Genomic DNA, 19,047 nt, shown 5'->3' with positions numbered 1-19,047 from the left:
TGGCATTTCTAATTGACTCATCTGAACTGTAACATTATTGCTGCCTTTCGTTTGATTATGTCATGATGAGTACATCATGATGCCTGCAATCTTTAGGGAAGGTGGATCACCTCCTTAAATTTAGGATGCTATGAATTATGGGCTACAAACCTGTCCTTTGCATACAAACAACCAACTGAATTTCTTCCTGACATGGTCTGTTACTACAAAGGCATTAGAGATGCTATTTTAAGTCACATGTGCAAGCTGCCTGGAGACTATAATCAGGTTGACTAATCAGGTGGCATGGCAAATTTGGCCTGTCATATGGTACATTGAATTCACTGTCTTTGTATTCAACTCTAATATTTTTCACTTACTGAGAAAATAAAATCTCCTTTCTCTTCACTTCTGTTTAAACTCAACTCATCCAGAAAAGTGGGTATACAGTTGCACTAGGCTAGTCAGTTATGTGTAAGCATCAGATATAGGGTAAAACCTCAGGGTTTTTATCCTATATAATAACTAGGGGCTCTTATGAGCATTATTATATTGCATGTGCTCTTGTTTCAGAGCCTTGATTAAAGACAGAATGAAGTCTGTGTTGCTAATGGTTTGTCGGTTTGTGGCTCATTTGCTAGTTCTTCCTTTCCAAAATATTGCTTGCATATTTTGTACTCCATGATTATGCAGAAACAAAACCACAGATGTTTGTGTTACTGAGGTTTCCCTCTTCTAACTGCATACTCTCTTAAGCACATCCCGTGAAAAATCTATGTCTTGCCCATTCATTTCATAATCACATTAGAGATCTTCTAGAAGATGCATTTTATCAGGTTTTTTGTGATTCTCCTCAATCTCTTTGCCTTCCATTCTTGATTTATTTCTTTCCTGCATGTCTCCTATCTCATTGACATGCCTGACTTTTGGCAATATTGTCAAGACATCCATCCGCTTCTGTTATTGTGCTTCAGAGTCATTAAACAATCACTGGAGTGATTATCCAGTGGCCAAACCTCAGCTGGATGTTCTTCACAAGGTCAAACTAGTCCGCAGTGACACAGTCATACCAATGGTAGAAACTTTGGAACAAAAAAATATTTGTTGTCTTTGTCCAAAAATACAATACAAAGATGTGAAATTTAGTTTGCCTTCCATCTACTCAAAATATTTCTCTAGAGAAAAAGGGTTGGGAAGTATAACCAACAGGAGGATTGAATTAAGAAATCTGACTGTAGCTGTCTAAATAATAGCTGGCCTATATATTTCAAATAGGCTTCTTACTGTAGAAAAATAGAAACGCAAGGATGGTGCATGCCAGTTGTCCTTAGCAGACAGGAGTCATTCTTTTGAAAGACCATGCATCATTGCCCATAAAGGGACCCAGCTTATAATTCTAATGCATCTGCAATATTAAAAGATCCAGTGGAGGAAAGGCTAGGTATTCAAGACAACTTCTACAAACCTTGGGAAAAAAAGTAACAGCAAGGATTTCAAGTTACAGTGAAGATACAAAGGAAGCTTGTTTTAGCAAATAATTTTAGAACTCATGCATCTCTTAAAGAGTTAGGAAAGCATATTTCATCATTTCCAAAACCTGGCTAAAGTGGGAAAAATGATAGAACAACTGCTATGCCAACAAGAGGCTGTTGCAGTATTCAAGGAGCTTACGATAATACTGAGCGTGTCAATCACACTTTTATAATAATTTTTTATTTGTTAAAGACATAGATGTATACTCTTAAATACTATTGCTCCATAAAAAAATTGTTCTCCTCTCCATTAAGGGGCTGTTGTTCTTTTCAGTTTCAAAATAATCTTAAAATGCATTTTTCTTTCCCTTGCCACAAGAGCATAGCTGAAAGCAAGAATTCAAAGGAAGTAGTGAGTGAAAGGATAAACTTGTTGGTACCATAGCTACCCTCATCTGATATTAATATTGCAGGTTGGTAACAAGTGAAATATTTCATAATACAGTCCATTATAGTTATAAAGAAAATATCTTGCTTTTATGAAAGTCAGGTTCCAAATCACTGCCATTTTTTTCAGAACAGTTACTATCAAGTTATGTCCAATCACTTCTTCACGATCATTCAAGTTACGAAGCTACATATTTCCATGCTTTAAGTGGACTTCTTTGATCACATCCAAGTTCTTCACAACTGATCATAAAATGAACAATGGTAAGGCACTGGAATGTCATTCTTTCTGCCTCTGCTCTGCTTCTAGAAACATACCCTGAACCTCTTTATCTCCTTTCTAGAGAAACATCCTTTCTGAGAAGTCCCAGACTGAAACTGTGCAGGTACACTTCAACACAATTCAATATTCTTCTTTGAACTTTTAAAGTTCAAACCATTGTGAACCATTTTCTCACTTCACTTTGAACTCTTCAAAATTCTTCTATTTGCAGACAGTAAATACACCAACATAGCAGTAGCAACCCTTTTGTTTCAAACTAATAATCCTGTTGTTCCAAACTCTAGAGACATAAAACCTGAAGAAAGCTTGAGTGAGATGGGAATGTAGACACTAAGAAACTTGGAAGTTGGATCATGTTTAGACAGAGTTTAGATCAAGAATAGTGTGTATATGCAAAAGCATAGAAGACTCTTGTTCAACAGGTATCTGGAAGGAGTTTGATGATCCATCAGTTGTTGTGAATGTCACAAGCAATGTTAACCTTTGGGGTAACAAAGGGTGATCAAAGGTATTTGTGGATTGCAAGACTTCTTTGGATTAGATCTTGTTGGCTGATCTGCAGATATATGACGGCATGCTACTTGGAGTGGAAAAGGAAATGAAACGTTTGCTAGCACATAGTAAATACAACTCAGGTAGTTTTAGCTATCTGCAATACCTAAGCTTAATCTAGTCACAGTAGACTTCATTTATATGTAAAGGAAAAGAAAAGGCACTTTTAGGAATTTATTATGGACTTCAGTATGTAAAAAGTCCATAGTAGAAGGAATTGTTTTCTACCATGTAAAAGAGGAAGGCCAGACAACTACATCAAGTCAAGATGCACAAAAGTCCTGCAGTTTACATATGTGTATGTACTAAGCAACTATTTGTATTTACTAGCAACATTGTTTAACTTGACTCCATCTATGGTCAAAAAAGGTCTTGACTTAATATTGGCTGACCACCCCTCAATAACTAAACACTGAAATTATTTCTCAGTTAGTGTCTGATTAGGAAATCAGTTGGAATTCACATTAACTCTTTGGCTATTTTTTTGGTTTAGGAAACATGTAATAGAGTTTTTGTTTTGCTTTAGCTTTTTTGTTTGTTCTCTTTTTTTTAATCTAGTTTGTGGTATCAACATGAGTAGAGAGTCCATATTAAAAAAACCAACATATTCAGCATGTTTACATAAATTAAATTAATTAGAATATTAGAAGGTAGAGATAAACCCAACAGATTTTAGGGAAAACTCAAGGTAAGTTCTACATAGGGTGGAAAAACCTCAGGACCAAAATACAATTTACAATAAAAGAAATAACCAAAGGAGCCATTCTGTAAAAAACACACACTGCTTCCCAATTTGTGCAGTAGCATAAAAAATAGGCAGAGTAGAAGTAATTGAGTATTCAAGAACCACATCCAAAAAAGTAACTTTATGGAGCAAAACTTAATGTCTTTCTGTCTACCTATTAAATGTGTGAAACTATTTTGAATACAGTAAGCCAGGCTCCTTTGATCAGTTTGACCTAGAGTCCTATGAATGAGTTAAACTATCTTCTACACTAAAGGAATGTTTTAACAACAGAAGTAGAGGTGTATCATACCATTGAATTATGTAATAGTTCTTTTCTTTTTCCTTCCTTTTTTACTTTTTTTTTTTTCTCTCCAGAAAGCTGAGAATTAGATTCTTAAACTTAAGAACACAAGTCTCTCACTCTGCCTAGTCTCTCACCACTGACTAGTGGTGTAGTAACTTAGCACTAGCAAAAGGCAGGACCCAGCACCCACACAGAATAATAGAAATCATACTCCTAATTACTGCTGTTTAATGTAATGTTATTTATTCATGTAGTTGTTCTTCTGGCATGTAGCTGTGGAGACACTGTGAATCTAAAATGTCTAGACAAGATGGGTGACTGAAGATTTCAGTATTTTCAGGTTTCAGAACCTGAAACCTGAACTTCAGCAACAACAGTACATCTGACAGCAAAAAGTGAAGATGCATTTTTGCATTTCACCTTTATCTCTGATGGTGCTTGCAACAACTCTGTTTTATTATGTCTTGTTCCAAGCTGATAAAGACAGGATATCCTTTCTGTGAAGCTTGGCCCTGAGAGGCCCCACATTGTCTTTTGTACCAAACTAAAACGTAACATGCCAAAAGCTAACAATAATGTAGTACATGATACACATACCTATAGCCAACTGGACACCAACCATGCTAACACTGCAGCAAAGTGGTCATCATTAAGAGCCCTCCAGAATTACAGACTTGCTGTAACCTGGAGAGGTTAAGCCCTGGTGTACTGAGGCTTTGCAGTCTCACACACTCTGAAGCTTTAAGGCCTAATTTATTTCATTCTTCCACTTACCCATCCACAGGTAGAGATGACTTTTCCTTTCCGTTTCTGTTGAACAAATATCAAGACAAGACCAAACATGCTTTCTAAGTGCTATTTGACAAAGTGAATGTTAAATATGGACTAGAATTTGGTTTGCCATCATTTTTTACTAAGTACTTTAATAATGATCCCATTGTATTATATAAGGTAAACGTAGACCCTTGCTTGCATATTTAAACTTATATTTCAAATCAAAGAAAATTCATTAAATAACAATCAAACAGTGTCAAGCAACTATAAAAACAGACCAGACACAAAATCACCTATTCCGTTTCTAGCTGAGCTACTGTTTGAAAATGAGAAAGTCTAGAACAAATAAAATAGCCAGATTTCTATTATATTTTAAGAAACATAGAAACACTTGTGATTTGAGAGCATTTTTCCCCCGTCATCCACGCAGATTCTTTCAGTTCATTTCACTTTTATGTGGCCTTTACATTCTGGATTTATAACTATGAATAAATAAACTCCACATTCTGAGAGTATAGCAAAGCATTCACTAGATCTTCTTTGCCAATGGTAGTATTGTTTTCTGATTAATGTCAGTTAATAGCACATGCCCCTCCATAAATAAAGAAATAAAAGCAGTTCCAGGCATGACATAAAACAAAAATTTCCTTCCTATTTGTGCTTGCTGATGCTCAGGTGTTGTTAATATCGGTGTATAAACTGTGTGTTCAATTTCATCCTTACAAAAATGAACCAATTTCTAAACATTCCTGGAGTCATCCAACAGCAACTTAGAGAACTGCACACATTTTCATATCATATCAGTGTTTAGGCATCTAGTTATGCCAGTTTCTCAGCTTTTCCTAGCTGAATATGTGAATCTTGCTGTTTGCCTTTGATTTTCACTGGATATCTTTGCACAGAAACAGCGTTTGGGTGCCAGTCAGGATACCTATATTGCTGGAACTAATTTTATAGCATAAGTTAGCACTGCAAGGATTTATATGTAGCTCTCAGTATCTAATGGTATACAATACTTGAGATGTTTCTTTATTCTCTATCCAATTCCAGCCAGGTATGTATGTATAAAACCAGAGTATTCAAGCAGGGTGTCCAGCATGTCTGGGAAACTCGGTCCTTAATGGCAGTTTGCCTTATCATAAGCAGCAGCCTTCTCCTATTTTTTCCATTTTCTGGATTTAAAAATTTTGAACTATTACCAAATTGGATATGCATATCTACCTATTAAATAATAATTTCTAAGAAATGAGATATCAATAGCAAATAAAAGATAAAAACTCACAAAGATGAAACATGAGTCAAAACCTAAAATTGTACTGAAAACACAATTAAAAAAAAAAGTCAAAACACAGAATCAAAATACAACCCCATTGAACCAAACCAAAACACTGATTCCAAGTAATATGAAAATGTAATTTTCTTATTTATACTCACTTTTACAGTATCCACGGCTTTAAGTTTTACTCTGCATCCAAGAAGATGAAAACTTTATTTAAAAGAAAGCTGAACTATCATGTGATTGAAGAGGCACCTAAAAAAAATCCCACAGAATTGTCTGCATTTGGTAAGACATGGAATCACATAATGAGATAGCACACTATACAAAATTCAACTCTACTTAGCAACAATTCATAATGGGTGAAGAGTTAATATTCAAAATGATGAACTGAGAATACAGTGAATTTGGAGAAAAGCCCTAAGTAAGCTCATACAGCAACTTTCATACTTTTCAAGGAAGTATATAAATTAGAGATTATTGTGTGAAAGAATATGTAGGAACAAGCAAATCTTACTTGTGGGAAATTAAAATAGTTGTATTTGAAAATTTAGCATTGAAAACCCTGAGAAGTACAGATTTGATTACAATGAAATATTTAAGGATTTTTATAAAGAGGATCAAGATACCATGAAAAATAGTAGCATCAACAAGAAGGGCTAAATAATGGACATAATGGATACATTTTGTTAATGTAATGAAAGATGACAAAAGTAAAAGTACTATAACAGATAATTCTGTTTAGTGACTTTTAAGGTCAGGAACTTGTTTTTAACCTCTGAGCTTGCAATTAATTATATCACTTATTTGTTCTGCAGAAGACTTCTTGTAAAACAATGGAGAAACAGATGCTGGCTTTGAACTCAAGCAGAGAAGCAAGCCAGAATGTGAAAAAAAGACGGTGTCTGAAAGTCAAAACATCTGAATTAACAAGACAAAAATACATTTAAGTATTTGAATATTAATTTCATTGAAAAAAATTATATATGTGAAAAGAAAAAAAAGTTAGCACTTTCTAGACTATAATGATATTAAATAGAACACTATCATAATATGATTCCTGATGTCTTCAAAATTAAGCATATATGTGCATACTCACATACATAATTTCCCAAATATATTATAGTTTGGGATTTGTTTTCCATAAAGCTACAGCATGGTCATTTGAAAAAGATCCAGCATGGTGGTTTGTTTTCTTTTTCTCAGAGCAAGCTGTAGAGATTAATATCTGAGTGTAGGCAAAAGTGTGTTTGTTGTTAATTTTTATTATATCTATTTGTGTTAGACACCCATAAATGCTGTCATTCTGGATCATTTGATGCATCTAGCTCAGTCTATTTGCCTGTGTTAGCTGACAACAGATGTTATTTCATCTTGTAACAGATGTTGTATTTACTGTAAAGTACAAGTGGTACTGAAGAAATCATAAAACAGAAAGAGAAGGTAGAATCCACCTTTCCCAAAGAGAACTTCTTGACAGGTCTGAACAACAGCACATGGCAATAAGGACATTTAGCTCTCTGCTGTGGATGTCTTTACAGCTCTGTTGCTCAATTCTGGCCTGACATTCTAATCTTGGTTTCATATCTGGTCACCTCTGCTGTTTAAGTCATGTTGTCCTGTAGTGGGGGATTTTTGACAGGATCATCCTATCCCATTGTTGTACTACCTTCTTACCAGAATCAAGAACTTTCAAACATAATGAAACTCACTACCAAGTCTAGTTAATTAAGTTTTGTGCTGGGTTTTTGGTGTTTGAAGGTTTTTGTTGTTGTTTTCTTTGTTGCTTTCCTAAGTATAAACACAAATAATTAAATGCTGTTAAAAAAAAAAAGTCTGTAATTAAGTGGGAAATTTCTGGAAGACAGATTTTAACAGAGTTTTCCAAAGAGCTGTCTCCTCATTTCTCCTCTCCCCTCAAATCAGCATATTGGAAGTATGCATTTGTACTGTAGTAATGAGGAGTTAATTTACAGCTTCTTCATTCCTTATCTGGAGAAATCCATATGAAGAGGGGGAACTATTTTTGCTCTAGGAACATATGGAAAGAAAAAGGGGAATTCACATCTTACATTACCCATAATCTTTAAAATCAGAATAAAGACAATTATATTAAAGACTAACTAACTGAACACCTCTGTGGTTTTTTTTAAGTATGAATAAATATCATCGCATTTTTCCCACTGTTCTATTTCTCCTTATTATTATGATTTCATCTGCAACTTTCTTATTCTCTTTTGTCTATGAAAGTTGATTCCTCAGTTTGATAGAGCATAAGGTCTTGGGTTGTAATTCACTTTATATTGTCAGTATCATTTTGACTACACCCTCTTCTATTCTGCAATGAATTTGTTTTTATCTTCAGTCTTGCATTTGTTGGATCAAGTTGCTAGCTACCATAAGGTGTCAAAATCTACTAAAATTATGTTACTGATAAATCTGTCTCATGTTTACTGGCCAGAAAAAGCTATTGAGAAGAGTCAATATTATGTTAAATATTTTGCTTAGATACTGGGCTGCAGAAAAAGACAGAGTAGAGCAGAGTAGTGCAACTTTCCCCCGCCCCCCTTTTGGTAAAGCACTGTCTTAAAAAGGTTTAGACTACAAATTTTAAAAAATTAATAATTTTACATATTGTACAGGCTCATTATTTCATATTGCTTATCTTTCTTATTCACAAGCGTTTCAGCCTGATGTTCTCATTTTAGAGCTCCTAGAATACTTCTTCCCCGTTGTGATAAAAAGTAAACCTCTCTGTAGGTGCCACAATGGCATAGATACATCACAACCCCCAAAATATCCAATTAATCCAATATAAAATGGAAAAGTTTAAGTTCAGGTTACTTTTAAGCTATTAATATTGCTTGTCTGCTGATCAGAAAAGATTACTGGAAGGACGTTGACTGGTGTAACTGACCAAAGCTGAAATTGTTTTGTAAAAATAAAAGGTATGGGCAGTTTCCTGTGCTGCATTCATCAGAGAAAAATGATACAATATCTAAGGAAATATTTATCTGTCTAACGCAAGTATCACTGCAGATTTTTTGTCACGAATGTCAGTTGACCAATAATATATGCATATGTACACTGTGAAAATAAATTTGTATGGTTTTTTTTTTGTTTTGACATTACAGCAAAACATCATTTTTAGTCTTAGAGACTGAAAACACAATAAAGCATGTTGCTAATATCAGTTTGCAAATACAGCTATAAAATAGATATTTGAAGTACATTTCTGAAATTTATAATAACAAAGTAAAATGCCATGATCAAACTCTTGCACTCCTATTTCTGATTTGTTCTTATTTGAGCACATAGGGAGGCAATGAGTGTGTTAAAACCCCAGCAGGAGCAATCAGGGCATTTAGCATCTTGCAAGTTATTGGTGCTCAGCAGTTTTAGGGGAAACAAGGAAAGTGCTTTGCAAGTGCATCCACAGGGTACTACGCTGCAGCATGGTGCTGTGATACCTAAAGTAGCTTCCTTTGAGTACCAGAAACAAACGTGTTCATTATGCTTGGGATAATTATAGCCTGAGAAATCTTCTTGAGGGAAGAACCTAGAGTGATACAGATGGAAAAAGAGTTGATGGAATAAAACAAAATGAGAAAAAATTTTGAAGATAACTAGAGAAAGTATACATCTGAGGCTTTTCTTAAAAATATTTTCATTAAAACAATTTTTATCTTACAAGATGGAACAAGGTTTGCTCATTTTGATTAATTTTCTCCTTTTTTTTTCTTAAAAGAAATAAGTAGGCTAAGATTTTTTTGGACAATCAGCATTTCATCAGAGCTAAAAATAGAGATTATAATATTGTTTGCTCGTGTAGGGAAATGGTGCAGCTGAGGTCAAAAATAGCTTCTTTACCATTGCTCCAAAAGGAACATGACTAAGCTTAATTAATGTGTAATTCTGAAAAACATTTTTAAACATATATATAACAGTCATAACTGTTAGGTCTCTTAATGACTACAATAAATTCTTACAGAAGAATGGGATATTTTTATTTGTTTTTCTTAATAAACAATTATTTCTTAATAAATGGTTTTCCTATTTTACCTCTTCATTTGTTTCGCATTTGTTCCGTTCTAATTACAACATTAGGTCAAAGTATTACAAATTATTTGGCATATCAACAAAATTATTTAGCATATTTTTAGTTTTTAGTTTATCATTCAATGGCAAAAAAAAAATCGATTTCTTTACTGTTCAATGTGTATGGAGTTTTTTTAATTTTAGTAAATCTGAGGCCATATTCCATTGATTGAACATAGCATTACTGACAGGTTTTTTTCACTGTAAAAATGACCAATCAGCTGGCTGAAACTGCAACAGATTTTTTATTTTGAAAACTATTAGGTATTTATTTTTACACACACACACTGTGCAATACTGATAATTCAACACTACTGGCTTCAACTTTTAACTTGCCAGTTAAGATTAAGAGTTGGAATGTGTTGTTGTGCGAGTCTCTAACTTCACACTCAAACTCTTGTGTAGCATAAGCGAAATTTAAAATTTATACACTATGTAACTTCATTCACATGCTTTCTTTCATTTAAGGCAATCTATCACTTAAATTATATGCAGTTAATTTATCCTAAAGAAAAAGATGAAGATAGCAAATGCTAACCCAAATAGATTTGTTTTTTGGGTTTTTTTAAAAATCTTAATGTAGTGGCTTCGGAACATTGAAATAGTATGAAACTATGCTGTTTGCTTATGTCCCTGAAGAAATAAGGAGCTTTTACAAATCAAACTCATTTAACAGCTCTATTGATGATGGAAATAGAAATGAGAAAAGTATACCACAATCTTTCGTGGACAATCTTTTTTCCCCTTAGGTTTAATGAATAAGGACTAATCAAACAGATTTTTTTAATCAGTAAACTAGATATTACAAGGATTAAATGCAAGGAGCAGATCCACTGAATAAGCAGAGTCAATTTCTACAAGCATACTTAACACTATAAACACACTTGATCAATTTCAATTCTATTGTAACAAGAAGTCCTTAACTGAATTTATTTAATTACAAGAAACTAGGGGCTCTCTCATTTAAATGTTATGCATATCTCACCGATATGCATAACATTTAAAAGAAAAAGTTAAATTTATATTAAAACGATATTACTTCCCAGAGCATTTGAAGGAATCTCATAACAGAAAATGGTTAGTACATTTGAATAAACCGAGTTATTTTTACAATTAATTCCTATTGTAATTTAATAAAAAGTTATCTGTCCTCTGAATATGAAGGTTGTTATTCCCATATTTTTAATTTTCAAATAGTATTTGTCAGATCCTCCAGGACAGCATTTGTTCATGACATTTTTATATGTGTATTTTCATTCACTCATTACATTTGTATTTATAATTGTTTCTACATTTTGCTATCTTCACATAAATATATGAGATTTTTAGAAGTTTGGATTGATATTGTTTTGAAAAAACAGTATTAATTTTTTTCCAGATTTACTCTACCAATGAACACTGTATATCAAGGGCATGAAAAGTGACTTGTAGTATATGAAAGCTCACCAAATGTGGCATTTGTTTTGCTGTAGTTCAATATTTTAAGTTCCATGCTACATTTTAGCCCAGCTCTTGAACACACTATATGCAGTTAAGATAAATCTGTTCATGAAAGAATCTAAATTAGCTTCAAAGTAGTTGCAGATAGTACTGCAAAAACACAGCTGAGATACACACAACTGGAAAAAGATTTAAGAAGCTGACAAAAAGGTGATGAAATTTGTCTAAATGTAGTTGAAAAGACATCTTTATTTGCATCTGATATGTATGTACCTATCTGCACAAGAAGACTGCATGTCTAAAGTCTGTGTCAAGATGGTGGTCAAACTAATTAATCATGGGTCCTGACACAGAACCATTTTTTCTTCTTTTTCCCCACTCTGTTACTACTCTGCTACTGACCACATCACTCTTGTCCAAGTCTCCATTTCTGGAAAAAATGAAATTTTCTTTCCTACTGATGGAACATGAATTGTAGAATAGGAGACACAGGGAATGGTGAGTTTTGCTGTCAGTGCAGTGACAGCATCTATTATATTACCTCACTACTAAACCTCTCAGTAGCCTCCCTACCACTTGGAGTAGGAGAAAAAAACACAATGAATAATCACAAAATGTTGACTACTCTATACTTACTGGGCCTTGTCAAAAATACCTTACAAGCAACGGAGCTCTCTCCATGAGTCAGTTGCACCGACTGATACAGACATCTTGCTAGCAACATCTAGTGAAAATCACCATTAGAATAATGGAAATATTTTTTGTTCATTGCTTGCAAACATCTAAAATGGGAGGTAAGCAATTTGGGAATTCCTCTTAAGAAATGTCCTATCACTTTTCTGGAACCAGTGTATTCAACCCAGCTTGCAACTGTTGAAAATTCTCACAGGTTGCTGACCTGACAAAGAATTTTAATCAACGTGCACACTGATGTCACCAAGAACCACTAGTCTCACTGACACAAAGCTATGGAGGAAGATAAAATCTTGGCCAAATATTTTTCAGTAGACTAGGGCAGGTTGAACTCTTATGACATCATTACCATTTTTATTGGTGGATATCGACACATATATTTATTTTCGTATAGCACTTTCAGCACAGTCTCACAATGAAGGGTAGAGTCACCGTGTTCTTCACTACACACATATGAACAGCCATATACTTGAATTCAGTAATTTTTCTCACCAACAAGAAAGAATGCATTTCAAAAGTCTGCACACAGATAGCCTACCTGCCCAGATAATGTTGAGGAAAAATGAAACTATATTTTCCTGTGATAAAGTAAGTGGTTTGAGCTAAAGCTACATTAAAAGAAGGGAAAATAAATACCTGAAGTTTGTTTCTACCTTGACTAATGTCTTAAAATTATTTAAAATGAGAAGAGTAAGTATATCATTTTAATCTATATTTTTTTCACAGTTCCTCACCTTAGAAAAAAGGATGGTTGCTTCACAAAGCTTTGTAAGAGCTGAGGACAGCACTGGAGAGGAAAAGAAGGACTGACTGTTTGCAGAAGTGCTAAATAAAGGAGGAGGCCTTAATGATGGAGAGCAGGCAGCTCACACAGGCTGGAGAGCTTCATTCTCCTTAGGGATGAGGACACGCCAAGTGTACCCAGATCCAGACACACTCCTAACAAGCGGTTGTCAAAGGATGTTTTTGATGTGTAATACTCATTGTCAATAGATATGCTGACAGTAAATGAAAATATAATGTTTATTACTATACATTGTCCACAAACATTTATTTATCAAGTATCTCAGTCCAATGTTCATCCCAAATATTCAGGACTCTGACTGGACTGCAGGGTTTTGTTTGGCAAAAAACCCTGCCAAATGCTTCAAAAAACATTAGCATCAACTCCTCTGAGATATTACTTTGATCCCGGTGCCAGGGTGGTCCTTTACACACTGACTTATTTCAGAGTCAAAGGCAGAAGACCTAAAGTACAATTTATCATCAATACTTCAGATTCTGGAGACAGACAGAGGTATAAATTTCTTAAGTACAAATATCAAGAGTTTACAGATGTTATTCTGAAGAACATCTATAATAATATCTACAGGTGTTACTGTAACATTCAAAAGGTCTCACTGTGCCTTGGTATTCAGCTCACGCTTTCACGTGAACATAAAGTCTCCCAAATTCCCAGTTTTTTCACCACTCATCATTTTCTCTTCATTACTCAATATTTCCCTCTTCCATACTAATTCTCTCTCTCCCTTAGTCTATTAATCGCCATATTCCCAAATCCCTGCAGTACATATGTTGCCTCTATCCTTCCATCTACCATATAGCCATTCTTTTCCACTCCTTCACTGTTAATCTTCATTCTCTAATTAATCTAGGAGACAGGTGGCTGTATTAAGCATTTGGGTTAGCTAGCCCAGGTACATCCCTAAAAGATAGCCATGTCTCTATAACCACATGCAGTTCACTAACTGCTCTTACACTCCTGTGAAGGTATATCACATAATTATTTGCATTAACATGCCAGGATTCATTCCTACATAAGTTTAAAAATGCCCTCACTGAGTGTGGAGAGGGGATTTTGGGGAAGGATACAGCAGCCACTTTGCTTTATCTCTCCTGGGATGTTCATTTATTTAGCCTCAATAAAGCCACTGTGAGGCTTGAAACCATGTTCTTAGTAATTCTGAATGTTTGCAAGAAAAATAAGAAGTATCTGCTTTTTGCTGGATGCCAAGGGAACAGAAGACAAGAATTACATCTATCAGTACCAAGAAAGGCTGAAGGACAGACTAACCTATCAAACATTTATAAAAAACGTGTCAGAGCACAACTTCATCCTAGAGATCCTGTTCAAATCGCTCTCAACTTTTTCTCTCCCCTCTTTTCAGAGTCTGTTCTTGACCATCTTTTTCCTACTTTCCAAATCCCTTCTTACCATGCTCATACCTGTGCTTTTCCTCTCCCTCTCCCCTCACAATATTTTTAGATCCAGTTTGGTCTGAAGCAAATCCTGCGTCTTCTGTTCTCCAGCTGTTCAGTGTTTTTCACGATACCTCCCTCTAGACTCTGTAGAACACAGGTAAGATACTTTTATCTTAGGAATTGGGAAAATGAAAGGCAGTGAACAGGTTGAAACAGTAAACAAGAGAGAGAGTTTCAACAGCCAAGAAAGTAAGCTTGTGAGACAGAGGACAGAATACTTGAAGATGAGGCAGCATATCTTCAGTCTTCCTCTCCTCAGCAACGTTTGCTTCCTGTAGCTGAGTCTGGATCACAGTAACAGAAACATCTCTCCAAACTAATTTATAGGAGCACAAGATCCTATTGGGGAATATTTCCAGTTTCTTATTAGCATTCTCGAGAAACCTAAGGCAGATCCTGCAGTAAAACTTGTCTGTGTAAAAAGCACAGCAGCAGAGGCTTTTGGCCAGCTTGAGAGAGAGAAGGATTTAAGGGTCCTCCTGCCTGTACCCAGCCACTCCAGCCTCAGAGAGCACAAAACTTGAACTGGATAGGACAGAGGTAAGGGAAACACTGCTGCAAATGCAACACTCTCCAGTTATAAATATTCCTTCCTTTCATGCTGCTTCAGCTCTTAAATTTTCATCTCTCTGCAGATGCTGAAAAATACCCACAGATTAGAGACTTCCATACTTCAAATGAAACTAACATATAAAGGGGAACAATTTTACAAGTGAAATGAATAGCTAGAGTCTGTGCAAAAACTGATCTCCAGATAGGATAACATCATAAACACTGGGAAATAAAGTTAATGGCTGAATGATAGCAGTACCATGCTCCCAAGAATAATAATCAGATATAGATGTTTAACTGCCTGTGACTGAGGACTCCTGTATCTTGTTATAACTCACCTCCCTGAAGAGTACACACCTCCTTCAAAATACAAATATTTGAAATTATGATTCACGTGTATTTGAGTATGATAAAATGAGCAGGAATTTTAAAGGTTTGATTTTTAAAAAATTTTATGACTGAAAAGGATAATCTAATCCTAAAAACAAAGAAGCCAATTTACACCATTTTATTTACTGTTTGGGTACTTTTATATAGTGTTTTCAAAACTGTTTTTGAACAGCAAGAATTAGCTCTGAAAAAATCAGTAATTCCAAAATGTTTTACTTTAGATGAGTTATTTTTTTAACTGGTTCGTGCATTAGCAGTGCTAAGTAAATATAAAAACATATTGGGGAATTGTTTGTCCTGTTTTCTCCTTTTTGACTGAAATCTACTAAATCTCTCACCTCTGTTACAAATAAACAGTTTGCAGTACTTTTTTTTTTTCCCAAAGGGAAATTTTTGAAGTTGGGAGTAAAATACCCAAAATACCAAATCAGGAAACCTTGTGTTACTCATTTATTTTTTTTAAGAAATAAAAGACCCTAAAAGCACCAAAAAGAATCTTACAAATTCTTTTTAATAAGTCTCACTCTAAAGAGGAGCATAAGGACAAGGAGCTGACGTGACTACTGTACATCTTACGAGATAATGCTGGTTTTTTACAGACTTGTGAAAATTTTATTTTTCCTTCAGGTAATTTTTCTTTTGTTTTTAGAAGCAGCTTGATAAAGTAGCAAATTCCTAAGATTTCTTAGTAGTGTGTATTGCATAACATTCATATTACCTGTGATCCTGAGTGATGTACAAAGGATACTGATTTACTCCTTATTCTTTTTATCAATTTAAACAAAACTAATTGGCACTTGTTGAGGAACCAGTCTTGGCTTTGAATATGCTAATTTCTGTATCTTATTATATCAGATTATCTGTTACACAGTAATAGTAATTGCCATGCCACACTACTGTGAAGGTAAATATTATGATGTGATGTTCTCACCTACTGTAGCAAAGAAAAATAAGATGGGCAGTGCTTTATAAAGGACAAACAAATAGTTCATACGTGTTAAAGGACAGTAACGTCAGGGCCTTAATTTCTGAGTGTATTTTCCAAGATACAGCACAGTATTTACTGTTTCAATTTTTTTTCCTTTAAGGGCATTTAGAATTGTGTCACTTTTTCCTCTTTAGGAATGCTGTTCTCAATTTAGTACATTCTACTCCGAAGTTACATTTAAGTGAAGTTATATAAAAAATAAAACACAAAACAGCAACATGTGTGCTCATGGACGACCAGTGCACACGGCGGCTTTATGAAGACCATTCCACTAGTTTCAGTAGCAGACATATTGGATTCTGTGAGCCCAACCATTTGAGTCAGTGAAATAATTCTTTTTTCTTCATTCAATCTGTAGCCTGTTTCTTCTAGGTGTGGTGAGAAAACAAGACACTTAGGTCCTGAATGCAGTATCCTCTCTGAATAAAGACACTGGGAAAAAAAAAATCAGTCTAGTCTTCTTCCTCACTTATGCCTTTGTTGGCTCTTTTCAGCCAGTGGAAAGTTTGGTGTGCTGTCATGTTACTTTCCCTATCACTTCATTTACTCTAGATTCTAAAAAATACCTGCCAAGCTTTGCAAAAGCCATTTGGAATCTTTGGATGTAAGGCAAGGGTTGAAACTTTACCTGTTCAATCAGTGGGACTATTGCCACTAACTTTGGCAAGGCATGGAATTTATCCAAAGCAGCAAGACATAAATATCCTTATATTTGCATCTTACTATCTTTTGTTGCCCTTTTTGCCAAAAGTTAGAGGCTTACAGAGGGAAAAAAAAAAAAAAAAAAAAAAGGAAAAAAGAATTTAAAATTATAGAAATGGTTTTGGGGGTGTGGGGAGGTAAACAGGGCTAAAGGTGCAAGAAAGGAGCCTTGGGTGCAAGGAAGAACAACTTCAGTTTCACTAAAGTAAAATGTAAAACCATTTGCATTTTCCATTACTGTGGTTTTAAAAATCAGCTATGGTACCGAAAAGGTAATTTATCAAATTGTAAAATATTTTTTGCATACATCAGTAAATATATATTTAAGAGAAACAAAATCAAACCCAAACTACAAGGCGTGGATGAGAAAAAAACTTACAATCTACTTCTGTGACATTTGACATCACATATGAATAATAAAACAAAACCCCAAACAAAACTGTGGTTTATTACATTTCTAAGGTTCAAACACAGCAAAGTGGCCTAAAAGAAACTGTTGTAGCTTTATTGAAATGTATTTATGAGCATAGGAACTACTGGTGTCCTATTCTGAAAAACTACAAATTAGACAACCTGAGAAAAGGCAAACTTCTTCTGCTGTGCGAAAGGTTACTAAAATAATTTATAAAAACAAATACGCTACTGTCTGCAGAAATCATTGGACAACAACATAATACGACAGTAAACAAACCCTCGAAGTGCGTTAGAAATGGCAAATTCAGGGTACAGATTTTCTGGTGTTTTATTCAGAAGTCATAGTGATTTTTGTTTATAATGACGTAAAGAACTGTAGATCTGTAAATGCTGATCTATAAAATATCACTGTTGTGCAAAACAATGTAATATAACATCAGTAACTAAAGGCACTTTCACCTTTTAAAATGCAGGATTGATCTAGTCTGTAAAATAAGCATCTATGTGATGGCAACGTATCTTGATCTCCAACTATCACTTCCTATCACAGTCCAGAAAACTGAGGCGGACTCAAAAAAAACCAAAAACCACCAAACATACCACGAGTGCCATAGGAAAACCTGGCGACACACTTCACTTTATCCCCTCATCTACGCAGCTTTGTGACAATGAGCACCCATCCGTCCCCACAGGTCCCGGCACCTTTGCCGGCCCCGGGTCTCCACGGGCCCTCGGGGCAGCCGCAGTCGATGGCGGCTCCGAGCGGGACTCAGCTCCCGGGGCTCGCCCGCAGAGTCTGCCCAAGACGTCGGGGGACACCGGCCAGAGCCCAGCGCAGCCTCCGGGATTCGCACCTGGGTCGGTCTGTCGCGGGTAGGACCCCCGGCCGAGACCGCCGGCCGGGCATGCTGCTGGTGCTGCTTGCCTTCCCACACTTCTCCCACTCGCACCCTCACGACTCGGGTTTCCTATCCAGCCTTCCAGCCAGATCCAAGCGCAGCAGTTTCCTCCGGACAAGTGCAGCCACATGCGGCACCACCCCCTTCATCCCGAAGCTCCGCGTGGGGCCGGGGACACGGCCGGGGCGGGACGGGCGCGGCGCTCCCAACCGCGCGCAACTTCGCGGGGCGGCGGCGGGCGGGCCCAGCCCTGCCCTGCCCGCCCCCCACGGCCGGGCCTCCCCCAGCTCTCCCGTGACCGCGGGGCCACCATGTGCATCTCCCACCCCGTGCCTTCCTCCCTCCCTCCTTCCCTCCCCTTCCCCACCGCCTGCGCAGGCAGGATGCGCGCGGCACCGCCATCCCCCGGCGGAGCTCTGCGCGGTGCGGTGCGGTGGGGCGGGCACCCCGCTCCCCCGCCGCGGCCCGGCCCCAGCGGAACCACGGAGACAAAGTTTGCGGCGGCAGCGGCGGTGCCCGTGCATCGCGGGGCAGGCCGGGCGGGCGGCGGGCTCGGTGCATGCCTACTGCGTGGATGAATCGCAGCAGGCGGCGGCGGGCGGGGGCGGGGGCCGCGGCCGGCGATTGGGCGGCGCGGCGCTCGGAAGCACTTTGTTTTCTATTCTAATGAGGGCGGAGCGGGGCTTGTGGATATTTACGTTGAGGCGGGAGCCGCCGCCCTTCATTCACCCACATGGTCCCCGAGCCCGGCCGCTGCTGCCGCCGGGACCTGCCTTCGCGCCACTTCCCTCCCCA

At 36.7% G+C, this 19,047-nt stretch overlaps 1 long non-coding RNA gene across 4 annotated transcripts in view; it reads right to left on the bottom strand.

Annotated features, from left to right (window-relative positions):
• Nucleotides 1-19,037, bottom strand: part of LOC135293848 (uncharacterized) — a 28,440-nt gene extending 9,403 nt beyond the window's left edge. For 3 of the 4 annotated variants that reach the window (XR_010355935.1, XR_010355938.1, XR_010355936.1), the window contains exons 1-4: nucleotides 18,208-19,037; nucleotides 14,272-14,391; nucleotides 5,973-6,069; nucleotides 4,539-4,574 (exon numbers count right to left, since the gene is read on the bottom strand). This is a non-coding gene — a long non-coding RNA (uncharacterized LOC135293848). The remainder of the gene's footprint in view (nucleotides 1-4,538; nucleotides 4,575-5,972; nucleotides 6,070-14,271; nucleotides 14,392-18,207) is intronic. The other variant, XR_010355937.1, reaches the window with a different exon arrangement.
• Nucleotides 19,038-19,047: the final 10 nt, after the last annotated feature.

This window comes from Passer domesticus, chromosome 2 (assembly GCF_036417665.1).
Source record: "Passer domesticus isolate bPasDom1 chromosome 2, bPasDom1.hap1, whole genome shotgun sequence".
NCBI classification, from domain to species: Eukaryota; Metazoa; Chordata; class Aves; order Passeriformes; family Passeridae; genus Passer; species Passer domesticus.
The sequence above is the reverse complement of the archived record's forward strand: the minus strand, read 5'-3'. Positions and strand labels throughout refer to the sequence as shown.